The sequence below is a fragment of the Arachis hypogaea genome, chromosome 2 (genome assembly GCF_003086295.3).
Source record: "Arachis hypogaea cultivar Tifrunner chromosome 2, arahy.Tifrunner.gnm2.J5K5, whole genome shotgun sequence".
Classification (NCBI taxonomy): Eukaryota; Viridiplantae; Streptophyta; class Magnoliopsida; order Fabales; family Fabaceae; genus Arachis; species Arachis hypogaea.
In genome coordinates, this window is record NC_092037.1 from 48196089 (window position 1) to 48212852 (window position 16764).

Consider the following 16764-nt stretch of genomic DNA (forward strand, 5'->3'; position numbering starts at 1 on the left):
ATGTGAATCGTTGATTAGAGACCTAAGAGAATATACTCCGGCTGTCATCCAATGACTATGTTGAACATCATGTAGACCGCTTTGTGGTTGTCAGGCAAGCAGATCTTGGCTAAGCGAGTACTAAAGATAGATGGTGATTGTCACGGGTCACCCCTTCAGTTTGACTTAATTGAATTAAGTACAAGAGTATATCTTGGAGAAGAAGTAGGCGTGAATTGAATGAAAAACCATAGTACATGCATTAATTCATGAGGAACAGCAGAGCTCCTCACCTTATTCTATGAGGTGTAGAAATTCCACCGTTGAAAATTGATAGGCAAAATTGTGACTCATACTTTTCACAACTCGAAGAATTCCTAGCAATGGCTCCAAAATCTTGGTGCACAATACTATGGTTCACACACATTCTTCACAACTTCACACAACTAACCAGCAAGTGCACAGGGTCGTCCAAGTAATAAACCTTACGTGTGTAAGGGTCGATCCCACGGAGATTGTTGGTATGAAGCAAGCTATGGTCATCTTGTAAATCTCAGTCAGGTGGATTCTAATGGTTATAATGGTTTTCGAATATAAAGATAAATAAAGCATAAAATAAAGATAGAGATACTTATGTAATTCATTGGGGGGAATTTCAGATAAGCGCATGAAGATACTGTGTTCCTTCTGAATTTCTACTTTCCTACTGCTTTCATCCAATCATTTTTACTCCTTTCCATGGCAAGCTATATGTTGGGGGATCACCATTGTCAATGGCTACCATCCGTCCTCTTAGTGAAAATGGTCCAGGTGCGCTGTCACTGCACGGCTAATCATCTGTCGGTTCTCGATCATGTAAGAATAGGATTTACTATCCTTTTGCGTTGTCACCACGCCCTACAGTCGCGAGTTTGAAGCTCATCACAGTCATTCAATCCCTGAATCCTACTCGGAATACCACAGACAAGGTTTAGACTTTCCGGATTCTCAAGAATGCTGCCAATGGATTCTAGCTTATACCACGAAGATTCTGATTAAGGAATCCAAGAGATATTCATTCAAGCTTATTTGCATGTAGAACGAAAGTGGTTGTCAGGCACACATTCATAAGTGAAAATGGTGATGAGCGTCACATAATCATCACATTCATCAGGTTCTTGGGTGCGAATGGATATCTTAGAATAAGAATAAGCATGAATTGAATAGAAGAACAATAGTACTTTGCATTAATACTCGAGGTACAGCAGAGCTCCACACCTTAATCTATGGTGTGTAGAAACTCCACCGTTGAAAATACACAAGTGATAAAGGTGTTCATTGGTTTTGGCCCCAGAGAGGGAACCAGGATAACCAAGACTCTAATACAATAGTAAAAAGTTCTACTTAAACTAAACTATATACTAGGGTTTACAGAAATAAGTCTAAGTGCAGAAATCCACTTTCGGGGCCCACTTTGGTGTGTGCTTGGGCTGAGCTTGAGCTTTACACGTGCAGAGGCTTCTCTTAAGGTTAAACTCCAAGTTGTAACGTGTTTTTGGCGTTTAACTCTGGTTTGTGACGTGTTTCTGGCGTTTTACTCCAGAATGCAGCATGGAACTGGCGTTGAACGCCAGTTTGCGTTCTCTAAACTCGAATAAAGAATGGACTACTATCTATTGCTGAAAATCCCTGGATGTCTACTTTCTAACGCAATAGAGAGCGCGCAATTTGGAGTTTTGTAGCTCTAGAAAATCTATTTCGAGTGCAGGGAGGTCAGAATCCAACACCATCTGTAGTCTTTTTTCATCCTCCTATCAGATTTTTGCTCAGGTCCCTCAATTTCAGCCAGAAAATACCTGAAATCACAGAAAAACACACAAACTCATGGTAAAGTCCAGAAATGTGAATTTTGCATAAAAATTAATAAAAACATCCCTAAAGTAGCTAGATCTTACTAAAACTACCTAAATACAATGCCAAAAAGCATATAAATTATTCGCTCATCACAACACCAAACTTAAATTGTTGCTTGTCCCCAAGCAAATGAAAATAAAATAGGATAAAAAGAAGTGAATATACTATAAATCTCAAAATATCAATGAATATTAGTTCTAATTAAATGAGCGGGACTTGTAGCTTTTTGCTTCTAAACAATTTTGGCATCTCACTTTATCCTTAGAAGTTTAGAATGATTGGCATCCATTGGAACTCATAGTTCAGATAGTGTTATTGATTCTCCTAGTTAAGTATGTTGATTCTTGAACACAGCTACTTTTATGAGTCTTGGCCGTGGCCCTAAGCACTTTGTTTTCCAGTATTACCACCGGATACATAAATGCCACAGACACATGACTGGGTGAACCTTTTCAGATTGTGACTCAGCTTTGCTAAAGTCCCCAGTTAGAGGTGTCCAGAGCTCTTAAGCACACTCTTTTGCTTTGGATCATGACTATAACCACTCAATCTCAAGCTTTTCACTTGGACCTTCATGACACAAGCACATGGTCAGGGACAGCTTGATTTAGCCGCTTAGGCCTGGATTTTATTTCCTTGGGCCTTGCTATCCATTGATGCTCAAAGCCTTGGATCCTTTTTACCATTACCTTTTGATTTTAAGGGCTATTGGCGTTTTCTACTTGCTTTTTTTTCTCTTTCTTTCTTTTTTTATTTTTTTCGCAAGCTTTGTTATTCACTGCTTTTTCTTGCTTCAGGAATCAATTTTATGATTTTTCAGATCATCAATAACATTTCTCTTTTTCATCATTCTTTCAAGAGCCAACAATTTTAACATTCATAAACAACAAGATAAAAAATATGCATTGTTCAAGCATTCATTCAGAAAACAAAAAGTATTGTCACCACATTAATATAATTAAACTAATTTCAAGGATGAACTCGAAACTCATGAACTTCTTGTTCTTTTGTATTAAACATTTTTCATTTAAGAAAGGTGAAGGATTCATGGAATTATTCATAGCCTTAAGACATAGTTACTAAATACTAATGATCATGTAGTAAAGACTCAAAACATAGACAAACATATAGCATAAAACTGAAAAACAGAGAGATAAGAACAAGGGAGTTAAGGAATGAGTCCACCTTAGTGAGGGTGGCGCCTTCTTCTTGAAGGACCAATGGTATTCTTGAGCTTCTCTATGTCTCTCCCTTGCCTTTGTTGCTCCTTCCTCATAGCTCTTTGATCTTCTCTAATCTCATTGAGAATGATGGAGTGCTCTTGGCTTTCCACCCTTAATTGGTTCATGTTTTGACTCAATCCTTCTAGAGAAGTGTTGAGTTGTTCACAATAGTTGTTTGGAGGAAAATGCATCCCTTGAGGCATCTCAGGGATTTCTTGATGATGAGCTTCCTCAAGTGTCTCTTGAGATCCATGAATGGGCTCTCTTGTTTGCTTCATCCTCTTTTTAGTGATGGGCTTGTCCTCTTCAATGAGGATGTCTCCTTCTATGACAACTCCAGCTAAGTTGCATAGATGGCAAATGAGATGAGGAAAAGCTAGCCTTGCCAAGGTGGAGGGTTTTTCGGCTACTTTGTAGAGTTCTAGAGAGGTGAATTCATGAACTTCTACTTCCTCTCCAATCATGATGCTATGGATCATGATGACCCGATCCACAGTTACTTCGGATCGATTGCTTGTGGGGATGATGGAGCGTTGGATGAACTCCAACCATCCTCTAGCCACAGGCTTAAGGTCCAGTCTTCTCAATTGAACCGGCTTGCCTTTTGAGTCTCTTTTCCATTGAGCTCCTTCCACACATATGTCCATGAGGACTTGGTCCAACCTTTGATCAAAGTTGACCCTTCTAGTGTAGGGGCGTACGTCTTCTTGCATCATAGGCAAGTTGAATGCCAACCTTACGTTCTCCGGACTGTAATCTAACCATTTCCCTCGAACCATTGTAAGCCAATTCTTTGGGTTTGGGTTCATGCTTTGATTATGGTTCCTAGTGATCCATGCGCTTGCATAGAACTCTTGAATCGTTAAGATTCTGACTTATTGAATGGGATTGGAGAGAAATTCCCATCCTCTTCTTTTAATCTCTTGTCGGATCTCCGAATATTCGCCCTTTTTGAGCTTAAAAGGGACCTCAGGGATCACCTTTTTCTTGGCCACAACTTCATAGAAGTGGTCTTGATGTGCTTTTGAGATGAATCTCTCCATCTCCCATGACTCAGAGGTGGAAGCAATTGCCTTCCCTTTCCTCTTTCTTGAGGTTTCTCTGGCCTTAGGTGCCATCAATGGTTATGGAAAAACAAAAAAGCTATGCTTTTACCACCCCAAACTTAGAATGTTGCTCGCCCTCGAGCAAAAGAAGAAAGAATAGAAGAAGAAGAAGAAGATATGGAGGAGAGGGAAAGAGGTGTGGGTTTCGGCTAAGGGGGAGAAGAGAGGGTAGTGTTGTATGAAAATAAAGAAGGATGGAGGGGTTTATATAGTGGTGGAAGAGGGGTTTGGGATCGATCATTTAGGGTGGGTTTGGGTGGGAAAGAGATTTTGAATTTGAAGGTAGTTGGGGTTTATGGGGAAGAGTGGATGGATGTGATTGGTGAAGGGGTAATGGGAAAGAGAGATTGAGGTGATTGGTGAAGGGTATAGTGTTATTGGATTATGTGAAGAAGAGAGAAGTTGGGTAGATGGGGATCCTGTGGGGTCCACAGATCCTGAGGTGATCTTGTGGGGTCCACAGATCTTGAGGTGTCAAGGATTTCTCATCCCTGCATCTTTTAGGCATGTAAAATGCCCTCTGTATGCAATCCTGGCGTATAACGCCAGACTGCAGCTTGTTTCTGGCGTTAAACGCCCAAATGTAGACTGTTTCTGGCATTTAACACCAATTTGATGCTTGTTTCTGGCGTTAAACATCAGCTTGGTGCTTGTTTCTGGCGTTAAATGCCAGACAGATGCTTGTTTCTGGCGTTTAAATGCCAGATAGCTCTTCCTCCAGGGTGTGCTTTTTTTCTGCTATTTTTTATTCTGTTTTTAATTTTTGTAATTGTTTTGTGACTCCACATGATCATAAACCTAATAAAACATAAAAGAACAATAGAAATATAGATAAATAAAAATTGGGTTGCCTCCCAATAAGCGCTTCTTTAATGTCAATATCTTGACAGTGAGATCTTATGGAGCTTTACAGATGTTCAGAGCATGATGAGAGCCTCCCAACACCAAACTTAGAGTTTGAATGTGGGGGCTTCTCAACACCAAACTTAGAGTTTGGTTGTGGCCTCCCAACACCAAACTTAGAGTTTGATTGTGGGGGCTTTATTTGACTCTGTATTGAAAGAAGCTTTTCATGCTTCCTCTCCATGGTTACAGAGGAAGATCCTTGAGCTTTAAACACAAGGTAGTCCCCATTCAATTGAAGGACTAGCTCTCCTTTGTCAACATCAATCACAGCTTGACAGTGGCTATCATGGAGCCACAAGGTGATCAGGTCAATGTTGTATAGTTGTCCACACCAAACATAGAGTTTGGATATGGGATCTTAACACCAAACTAAGAGTTTGGTTGTGACCTCCCAACACCAAACTTAGAGTTTGACTGTGGGGGCTCTTCTTGACCCTGAACTGAGAGAAGCTCTTCATGCTTACCCTCTTTTGTCACAGAGGGATGGCCATGTGCCTTAAACACAAGGTATTCCCCATTCAATTGAAGGACTAATTCTCCTCTGTTGACATCTATCACAACTTCTGCTGTGGCTAGGAAAGGTCTTCCTAGGATGATGCATTCATCATCTTCCTTCCTAGTGTCTAGGATTATGAAATCAGTAGGGATGTAAAGGCCTTCAACCTTTACTAAAACGTCCTCTACTAACCCATAAGCTTGTCTCAATGACTTGTCTGCCAGTTGTAATGAGAACAAGGCAGGTTGTACCTCAATGATCCCCAGCTTCTCCATTATAGAGAGTAGCATAAGATTTATCCCTGACCCTAGATCACATAGAGCTTTTTCAAAGCTCATGGTGCCTATGATACAAGGTATTAGGAACTTGCCAGGATCTTGTTTCTTTTGAGGTAGAGTTTTCTGAATCCAAGTATCTAGTTCACTAATGAGCAAGGGAGGTTCACTTTCCCAAGTCTCATTACCAAACAACTTGGCATTCAGCTTCATGATAGCTCCTAAGTAATGAGCAATTTGCTCTTCATTCACATCTTCATCCTCTTCAGAGGATGAATAACCTTCAGAGCTCATGAATGGCAGAAGGAGATTTAATGGAATCTCTATGGTCTCTATATGAGCCTCAGATTCCTCTGGATCCTTAATAGGAAATTCCTTCTTGCTTGAAGGACGTCCTAGGAGGTCTTCCTCACTAGGATTTTCGTCCTCCTCCTCCCTAGTGCATTCGGCCACTTTGATCAAATCAATGGCCTTGCACTCTCCTTTTGGATTCTCTTCTGTATTACTTGGGAGAATACTAGGAGGAGTTTCATTGACTTTCTTACTCAGCTGGACCACTTGTGCCTCCAAATTTCTAATGGAGGATCTTGTTTCATTCATGAAACTGAAAGTGGCCTTTGACAGATCAGAGACTATATTGGCTAAATTAGAAGTGTTTTGTTCAGAATTCTCTGTCTGTTGCTGAGAATATGATGGATATGGCTTACTATTACTCAGCTTATTGCGTCCACCATTGTTAAAGCCTTGTTGAGGCTTTTGTTGATCCTTCCAGGAGAAATTTGGATGATTTCTCCATGATGGATTATAGGTGTTTCCATAAGGTTCACCCATGTAATTAACCTCTGCCATGGCAGGGTTCTCAGAATCATAAGCTTCTTCAGAAGCTGCCTCTCTAGTGCTGTTGGATGCATGTTGCAATCCATTCAGATTTTGAGAGATAATGTTGACCTGTTGAGTCAACATTTTGTTCTGAGCCAATATGGCATTCAGAGCATCAATTTCAAGAGCTCCTTTCTTCTGAGGTATCCCATTATTCACGGAATTCCTCTCAGAGGTGTACATGAACTGGTTGTTTGCAACCATGTCAATGAGTTCTTGAGCCTCTTCAGGCGTTTTCTTCAGGTGAATGGATCCATCTGCAGAATGGTCCAATGACATTTTCGAAAATTCAGAGAGACCATAATAGAATATATCTAATAGGGTCCATTCTGAAAACATGTCAGATGGACATCTTTTGGTCAACTGCTTGTATCTTTCCCAAGCTTCATAGAGGGATTCACCATCTTTTTGTTTGAAGGTTTGAACATCCACTCTCAACTTGCTCAGCTTTTGAGGAGGAAAGAACTTATCCAAGAAGGCTGTGACCAGCTTATCCCATGAGTCCAGGCTATCCTTAGGTTGTGAATCCAACCATATTCTAGCTCTGTCTCTTACAGCAAAAGGGAAAAGCATGAGTCTGTAGACTTCAGGATCAACTCCATTTGTCTTTACAGTCTCACAGATCTGCAAGAACTCAGTTAAAAACTGATAAGGATCTTCAGATGGAAGTCATAAAACTTGCAGTTTTGTTGCATTAATGCAACTAGTTGAGGCTTAAGCTCAAAGTTATTGGCTCCAATGGCAGGAATGGAGATGCTTCTTCCATCAAACTTGGATGTTGGCTTTGTGAAGTCACCAAGCATTCTCCTTACATTATTATTATTATTATTTTCGGCTGCCATCTCCTTCTCTTGTTCGAAAATTTCTGAAAGGTTATTTCTGGATTGTTGTAATTTAGCTTCTCTTAATTTTCTCTTCAGAGTCCTTTCAGGTTCTGGATCAACTTCAACAAGAGTGCCTTTTTCCTTGTTCCTGCTCATATGAAAGAGAAGAAAACAAGAAAAGAAAGAGGAATCCTCTATGTCACAGTATAGAGATTCCTTTATGTTAGTAGAAGAAGAAAGGGGTTAGAAGAATGGAGATGAAGATTCGGATTTTTGGATGAAGAGAGGTGAGGAGAAGTGTTAGTAATTAAATAATTAAATAGAAGAAGAAAAGAGAAGGGAGATTTCGAAAATGATTTTTAAAAAAGAGGTTAGTAATTTTCAAAAATCAAAGACAAAATATAATTAAAATTAAAATTTAAAATAAAAAGAATTTTTGAAAAAGAGATGAGATATTTTCGAAAATTAGAGAGGGAAAGGTAGTTAGGTGGTTTTGAAAAAGATAAGAAACAAACAAAAAGTTAGTTAGTTGATTGAAAAAGATTTGAAATCAAAATTTGAAAAAGATAAGAAGATAAGAAGTTAGATAAGATATTTTGAAATCAAATTTTGAAAAAGATAAAATTTTTGAAAAAGATAAGATAAAAGATAAAAAGATAAGATAAAAATTTTAATTAAAAAGATATTTTGAAAAAGATTTAATTTTTAAAAAGACTCAACTAACAAGAAACTACAAGATAAGATTCTAGAACTTAAAGATTGAACCTTTCTTAACAAGAAAGTAACAAACTTCAAATTTTTGAACCAATCACATTAATTGTTAGCTAATTTTCGAAAATTTGATATAAAGATAAGAAAAAGATTTTGAAAATATTTTGAAAAAGATTTTTGAAATTTTCGAAATTTAAAAAAATGAAAAAGATATGATTTTTGAAAAAGATTTTGAAAAGATAAGATTTTTAAAATTGAAATTTTGACTTGACTTGTAAGAAACAACTAATTTTAAAAATTTTTGACCAAGTCAACCCAAAATTTCGAAAATTTGGAGGAAAATAAGGAAAAGATATTTTTTTTATTTTTTTGAATTTTTAATTGATGAGAGAGAAAAACAACAAAAATACTCAATGCATGAAATTTTTAGATCAAAACAATGAATGCATGCAAGAATGCTATGAATGTCAAGATGAACACCAAGAACACTTTGAAGATCATGATGAACATCAAGAACATAATTTTGAAAAATTTTTGATGCAAAGAAAACATGCAAGACACCAAACTTTAGAAATTTTTAATGCATGGAAAATATGAATGCAAAAATGCACATGAAAAACAACAAACAACACAAAACAAGAATTCATCAATATCAATCAAGAAGACTTGTCAAGAACAACTTGAAGATCATGAAGAACACTATGAATGCATGAGATTTTCGAAAAAATGCAAGAGAAATTTTAAAAGCATGCAATTGACACCAAACTTAAAAATTAACACAAGACTCAAACAAGAAACATAAAATATTTTTGATTTTTATGATTTTCTAATTTTTTTTTGCATTTTTATTAATTTTTTCGAAAAACATTTTTAGAAAAACGAAAAAGAAAAGAAAAATTTTTGAAAAAGATTTTGAAAAGAAAATTACCTAATCTGAGCAACAAGATGAACCGTCAGTTGTCCATACTCAAACAATCCCCGGCAACGGCACCAAAAACGTGGTGGACGAAATTGTGATCACATCAATGTAGTATTCTTTGTTGTTGTATGGAATCATTATTATGGCACTTATGTGTGGACACAACTCCGTTCAACTAACCAGCAAGTGTACTGGGTCGTCCAAGTAATAAACCTTACGTGAGTAAGGGTCGATCCCACAGAGATTGTTGGTATGAAGCAAGCTATGGTCACTTGTAAATCTCAGTCAGGTGGATTCAAGTATAATTGGATTATTGATTTAAATTTGATTAATGGAATAAATAGAAAATAAAGATAAATAAACTAAGATAGAAATACTTATGTATATTAATGGTGGGAATTTCAGATAGGCGTATGGAGATGCTATGCTCCTCTCGAATTTCTACTTTCTTATTACATTCATCCGATCCTTCTTACTCCTTTCCATGGCAAGCTGTATGTAGGGCATCACCGTTGTCAATGGCTACATCCCATCCTCTCAGTGAAAACGTTCCTATGCTCTGTCACAGCACGGCTAATCATCTGTCGGTTCTCAATCAGGCTGGAATAGAATCCCTTGATTCTTTTGCGTTTGTCATCACGCCCAGCCTTCAGGAGTTTGAAGCTCGTCACAGTCATTCAATCCCAGAATCCTACTCGGAATACCATAGACAAGGTTTAGACTTTCCGGATCCTCATGAATGCCGCCATCTATCTAACTTATACCACGAAGATTCTGTTGGGGAATCTAAGAGATATGCGCCCGGCCTAGAGTAGAACGGAAGTGGTTGTCAATCACGCGCGTTCATAGGTGAGAATGATGATGAGTGTCACGGATCATCACATTCATCAAGTTGAAGTGCAACGTATATCTTGGAATAAGAATAAAAGAGAATTGAATAGAAAGTAATAGTAATTGTATTGAAACGTGAGGTACAGCAGAGCTCCACACCCTTAATCTATGGTGTTTAGAAACTCCACCGTTGAAAATACATAAGTGAAAGGTTCAGGCATGGCCGAATGGCCAGCCCCCAAAATGTGATCACAGGATTCAAAATACAATCCAGGATATCTAATACAATAGATAAATGTTCTATTTATAATAAACTAGCTCCTAGGGTTTACATGAGTAAGTAATTGATGCATAAATCCACTTCCGGGGCCCACTTGGTGTATGCTTGGGCTGAGCTTGATTAATCCACGAGCTGAGGCTTCTCTTGGAGTTGAACTCTGAGTTATGACGTGTTTTGGGCGTTCAACTTCGGATCATGACGTTTTTCTGGCGTTTAACTCCAGACAGCAGCTTGTACTTGGCGTTCAACGCCAAGTTACGTCGTCTTTCTTCGAATAAAGCATGGACTATTATATATTGCTGGAAAGCCCTGGATGTCTACTTTCCAACGCCGTTAAGAGCGTGCCAATTAGAGTTCTGTAGCTCCAGAAAATCCATTTCGAGTGCAGGGAGGTCAGATTCCAACAGCATCAGCAGTCCTTTTGTCAGCCTTCTTCAGAGTTTTGCTCAAGTCCCTCAATTTCAGCCAAAATTTACCTGAAATCACAGAAAAACACACAAACTCATAGTAAAGTCCAGAAATGTGAATTTAACATAAAAACTAATGAAAACATCCCTAAAAGTAGCTCAAACTTACTAAAAACTATATAAAAACAATGCCAAAAAGCGTATAAATTATCCGCTCATCAAAGCGCATGAAGATACTGTGTTCCTTCTGAATCTCTGCTTTCCTACTGCTTTCATTCAATCATTCTTACTCCTTTCCATGGCAAGCTGTATGTTAGGGAATCACCGTTGTCAATGGCTACCGTCCGTCCTCTCAGTGAAAATGGTCCAGGTGCGATGTCACCGCACGGTTAATCATCTGTTGGTTCTCGATCATGTAAGAATAGGATTTACTATCCTTTTGCGTTGTCACCACGCCCTACAGTCACAAGTTTGAAGCTCGTCACAGTCATTCAATCCCTGAATCCTACTCGGAATACCACAGACAAGGTTTAGACTTTTTGGATTCTCAAGAATGCTGCCAATGGATTCTAGTTTATACCACGAAGATTCTGATTAAGGAATCCAATAGATATTCATTCAAGCTTATTTGCATGTAGAATGAAAGTGGTTGTCAGGCACACGTTCATAAGTGAGAATGGTGATGAGCATCACATAATCATCACATTCATCAGGTTCTTGGGTGCGAACGGATATCTTATAATAAGAATAAGTGTGAATTGAATAGAAGAACAATAGTACTTTGCATTAATACTCGAGGTACAGCAGAGCTGCACACCTTAATCTATGGTGTGTAGAAACTCCACCATTGAAAATACATAAGTGATAAAGGTGTTCATTGGTTCCGGCCCCAGAGAGGGAACCAGGATAACCAAGACTCTAATACAATAGTAAAAAGTTCTACTTATACTAAACTAGTTACTAGGGTTTACAGAAATAAGTCTAAGTGCAGAAATCCACTTCTGGGGCCCACTTTGGTGTATGCTTGGGCTTAGCTTGAGCTTTACACGTGCATAGGCTTCTCTTGGGGTTCAACGCCAAGTTGTAATGTGTTTTTGACATTTAACTCTGGTTTGTGATGTGTTTTTGTCATTTTACTCCAGAATACAGCGTGGAACTGGAGTTGAACGCTAGTTTGCATCGTCTAAACGCGAATAAAGTATGGACTATTATATATTGCTGAAAAGCCCTGGATGTCTAATTTCCAACGCAATTAAGAGCGCACCATTTAGAGTTCTGTAGCTCCAGAAAATCCATTTCGAGTGCAGGGAAGTCAGAATCCAACAGTATCTGTAGTCCTTTTTCAGCCTCCTATCAGATTTTTGCTCAGGTCCCTCAATTTCAGCCAGAAAATACCTGAAATTACAGAAAATAGACAAACTCATAGTAAAGTCTAGAAATGTTAATTTTTCATAAAAACTAATAAAAACATCCCTAAAAGTAGCTAGATCTTACTAAAAACTACCTAAAAACAATGTCAAAAAGCGTATAAATTATCCGCTCATCAGTCGCCTGGCAGATTTCCTTCCCACGCGCATGCGGCGGTCACATATACGCATCATTTGGCTGATGTCTCTCCCACGCGTAAGCATGGGCCATGTATACACGTCACATGGCAGATTTCTGCAAATCCTTATTTCTTCATGAATTATCCATTTTCAATGCTTTTCTTTTCACTCCTTCTATCTAATTCTTGCCTTATGAACCTGAAATCACTTAACAAATATATCAAGGCATCGAATGGAATTAAAGTAAATTAAAATTAGCGATTTAAAGGTCTAAAAAGTATGTTTTTACTCTTAAGCACAAATTTAGGGAGAATTACAAAACCATGCTATTTCATTGAATAAATGTGAGATAAGTTGTTAAAATCCCCTAAATTAAATGCAAGATGAACTACAAAATTGGGGTTTATCAATTCTCCAACCTTGTGTTCCATGAATGGGAATGGAAAGAAAAAAATAACGGTTTTCCAACACCAAACTTAAAACTTTGCTCGACTTCAAGAAAAAATAAAGAAAATAGAAGAATGGAGTAGAAGAAGAAGAAAATAGAGGAAGATAGAGGGAGAGGGTAATTTCGGCAAAGTGGGGTTTATGAGTGTATGAGAGGTGTGTGTATGAATGATTATAAAGAGGGGTATTTATAGGAGTGGGTTAGGGGTTAGGTTCGGCCATGGGTGGGTTATTGGGAGGGAAATTTGATTTTGAAGTGCGTAGGGGTTGGTGCGAGTTATGATGGTTATGGGAAAGTGATATGGGTGTGATTGGGCTAGGGTTTATAGGAAAGTGTGTATGGGAAAATGTGAAAGTAAGTGGGGTAGGTGAAGATGCTGTGGGACCCACTGGTCCTAAGAGGCTAGGGAATTCAAATTCCCTGCCCTCTGCACTAGTGTTTGAACGACTAGGGTCTGCTCCCTGGCTAGCGTTCAACGCCAGCAATGCTGCCTGTTTAGGGGCATTGGACGCCCAGCCAGTGCTCCCTGGCTTGCGTTCAATGCCAGTAACACTCCATCCAGAGTTTTCTATTTTCTCTGCTGAACATTTCTGTCTTTGTTTGACTACTGCACATGATCATGATTCTAAAAATGACTTTAAAAAAAACAAAATAAATAGAAATAATTGATTAAGTAAGGTTGGGTTGTCTCCCCACAAGCACTTCTTTAACGTTATTAGCTTGACGGTTAGCTCCTTATGGAGGTGAGTATGGGCTCCAAAGTTTGCCCCTTAAAGTGAACTTTCTTCCTGTCTTCTCATGAATGAGCTCCACATGCTCTAGAGACAGGATACGACTCACTGTATGTGGTATGACTGGCTTCTTAGTGAGGACAACTCTCATGCCAGGTGAGAGGCCTTCAGTGGGGACTTTCTTGTCCTTCTAGCCTTTAGGTACTTTCTTCCTAGTACTTTTTTTCTTAGAGCTTGTTGACAGCTGCCCAACACCAAACTTAGAATTGATGTTTGGGGGTGCTGTAAAGCTCTGCATCGAAATAGAGGCTTAGAACATTAGGTGTTACACCAATGTCTCTTTCTTATCAGAGGGAGAATTGGGATTGGACATCTTGAACAAGATGTAGTCCTCTCCCAGTTGGAAAACCATTTCTCTCTTTGCCACATTAATCATGGCATTTGCAGTAGCTAGGAAAGGTCTTCCTAGGATGATAGAGTCATCCTCATCCTCTTTTATGTCTGTTGCAGAATTTATAACCCACAAACTAACCGGCAAGTGCACCGGGTCGTACCAAGTAATACCTCAGGTGAGTGAGGGTCGATCCCACAAGGATTGATGGATTAAGCAACAACGGTTAAGTGATTTACTCAATTAGACAAGCAGAAAATAGTGTTTAAGTGTTCAAAAGCATTAAACAGTAATTTAGAGAATCAAAAAGCAAATAGTAAATTGAGGTGAAATATATATAGAGAAAACAGTTAAGGATTCAGAGTTATCTATCTTTCGGATTGACTTTTCTTACTAACTATTTTAATCATGCAAGATTTAATTCATGGAAAACTATGTGTGACTAAACCCTAATTCCTTAGACCTTTTTTGTCTCCTCTAAGATTCATCAACCGCCAATTCCTTGGTCACTTATTTCCAATTAGAGGGTAAAGTTCAAGTCTAGTTTATATGCCACAAAAACCCTAATTACCCAAATATAAGAGGATTATATGTCACATATCCCTTTAATTCCAGATAATTAGAAGTTTAGGAGAAATTATTTTCAAGCTGTTGTTCAAGTAAAGAGATTTTCCAAGTTATACAAGACTCAATTAGAACAAGCGTCATACTTCTGTTCCACCCAAATTCATAAGATAAAGAACAAAAACAATTCTTGAAATATAAATCAAGACATAAATTAAAATAGAAAAATAATAGTATCAATCCATACAATAGACAGAGCTCCTAACTGATGTGTGGAAAACGATCCAACACAAAACTCACCGGCAAGTGTACCGGGTCGCATCTAGTAATAAAACTCACGGGAGTGAGGTCGATCCCACAGGGATTGAAGGATTGAGCAATTTTAGTTCGGTGGTTGATTTAGTCAAGCGAATCAAGTATTGGTTGAGTGGTTTATCATTAACAGAAACTAAATTGCTTGGAATGTAAAGGGAGAGGGGAGAATTGCAGTAAATTAAAGAGCAGGAAAGTAAAAGAAACTGAAGCAAATTAAAAGTGATTGAAGATCTCAGGAGTGGAGGAGACTAGATAACAAGTCTAGATCTCAAATCCTTCCTTGATCCAACAAGAACAATTGCAAAAGAAATAAAGGAAAGCAAAATGTAGAAATCGCAGAAGAAGAAGAAATGAACAGAAAGTAGAATTCAATTATGCAGAAAATTAAAGAAGAGATCTCAAGGTGAGATTGAAACAGAAGTTCTTCAATTCTTCACCCAAGATCCAAAGCAAGAAAAGTAAAGAGTGCTCAAGCAGGAACCAGGAAGAAGAGAGATCAATTCTCCTTCCCAATTCTCTAAAAAATTCCAAAGTTCAAAATTAAAATGCAAGTAGAAAGGAAAATTCAAAAATAAAGTCTCGAGCTCCCCAGTTACATAAAACTAGCTCCTATTTATACACTTTCTATTCTTGGATTTTGGAATTTTGATGGGCTTTTGATTTGGTGAAGAAATGAATTAAATTGGATTTTTAATCCAATTTTCAGCCCATGAGAAATTAGCTTCCAGGAGTCTGCCCTGCCCTTGTGGAGAGCAGAGCAGGGAAATTGTGTGCGTGCTGAGTGTGGGACATCAGGATGCTGGCCTGCCCTTGTGGAGGGCAGGGCAATATTGCCATGGTGCGCTTAAAATATTTCGCGTGCCAAGTCTTGGACATCATCAGGGTAGCGCTCAAGTGGTGCAGCTTCTTTGCTTTCTTCGTGAAGCCTTCGTGTTCGAGACTTACTGGGAGCATTTCGGCCAATTTTTGGCTTATTTTCCTTTGTGAGTAGCGCCACTTCTTTCCTTCTTGTACTTGGGTTCGAAACCCATGGGTGGCACTTGGAGACAATTTCCCTTGATTTTTTTCTTGCATGGAGCCCGATATTGCTCTTGAGGAGGGTAGGGCAAAATTTCTTTGGAAGCTTGGTTCATTATGCTGCTCTCTTGGAGGGCAGTGTGCTCTCCTGGAGGGCAGTGTAGCTTCCTCCCTTCCATGCGCCACATTCTTTTTTTCCTTGGGCCACGCTTTCTTAAGCCACGCTTCCTCTTTTCTTCTTTTCTTCACCTTCAAATAATCAAAACAACCAATCAAAGTATCACTAAATTCACAAGGCTTATAAATTAATTAAAAATCAATTACATTTAGCTTAAACCTCATGAGTTAGCATCAATTAAATGGTGGTTGTTTGATTCAAATAAAACATGCAATTCCACTATAAATTGCTTAATTCTAGTGCAAGAAAGTGCATAAAGACTAGTGAAACAAGTGAAATTAGCTTGAAAAATGGGTATATGATGACTTGTCATCACAACACCAAAATTAAATCTTGCTTGTCCCCAAGCAAGCATCAAAATTAAGAGGAAATGAAATGAAAAAAAAAGCATACATATCCTTATTAGGCATATAGCAGAACTTGATTCATGGAGTTTTTATGCAGACAATGATAACTCAGTTATTGTTTGCTGTTACATAATATACACTTTTCCTCAAAGGCTTACTAAACTTGTTGTTATAAGGTTTACTCTTTACTTGCTCCGTTGCTAACTTTTCTTTTCTCATTTTGCTTAACAAGCTTATTATTCTTTGAAGGCTTCATGTCAAATGTTGCAGTAGTAGCCTTTGACTTTATTTTTACTCAACATCTTTCCACCACAGACACATGGCTCACTATTTCCTCCTAGGATCATTGATGCCCAGCATCTCTTTGGATAACTAAATGTTCTGTATCTAGGTTGCTCTTTATTGTGGACTTTCAATTGGCCATCCCAAATCAGTTGATCTAAGTGACCGGGTTTTGAAATACCCCTCAGAATTTACTTGTCCAAGCATATCCTAGT

At 38.3% G+C, this 16764-nt stretch overlaps 1 non-coding gene across 1 annotated transcript; it reads left to right on the forward strand.

The window, feature by feature from the left end:
• The first annotated feature begins 7094 nt into the window (after window positions 1–7094).
• On the forward strand, window positions 7095–7198 carry LOC112766438 (small nucleolar RNA R71). Its single transcript, XR_003184346.1, has one exon. It is a non-coding gene; the product is annotated as a small nucleolar RNA R71 (small nucleolar RNA).
• Window positions 7199–16764: the final 9566 nt, after the last annotated feature.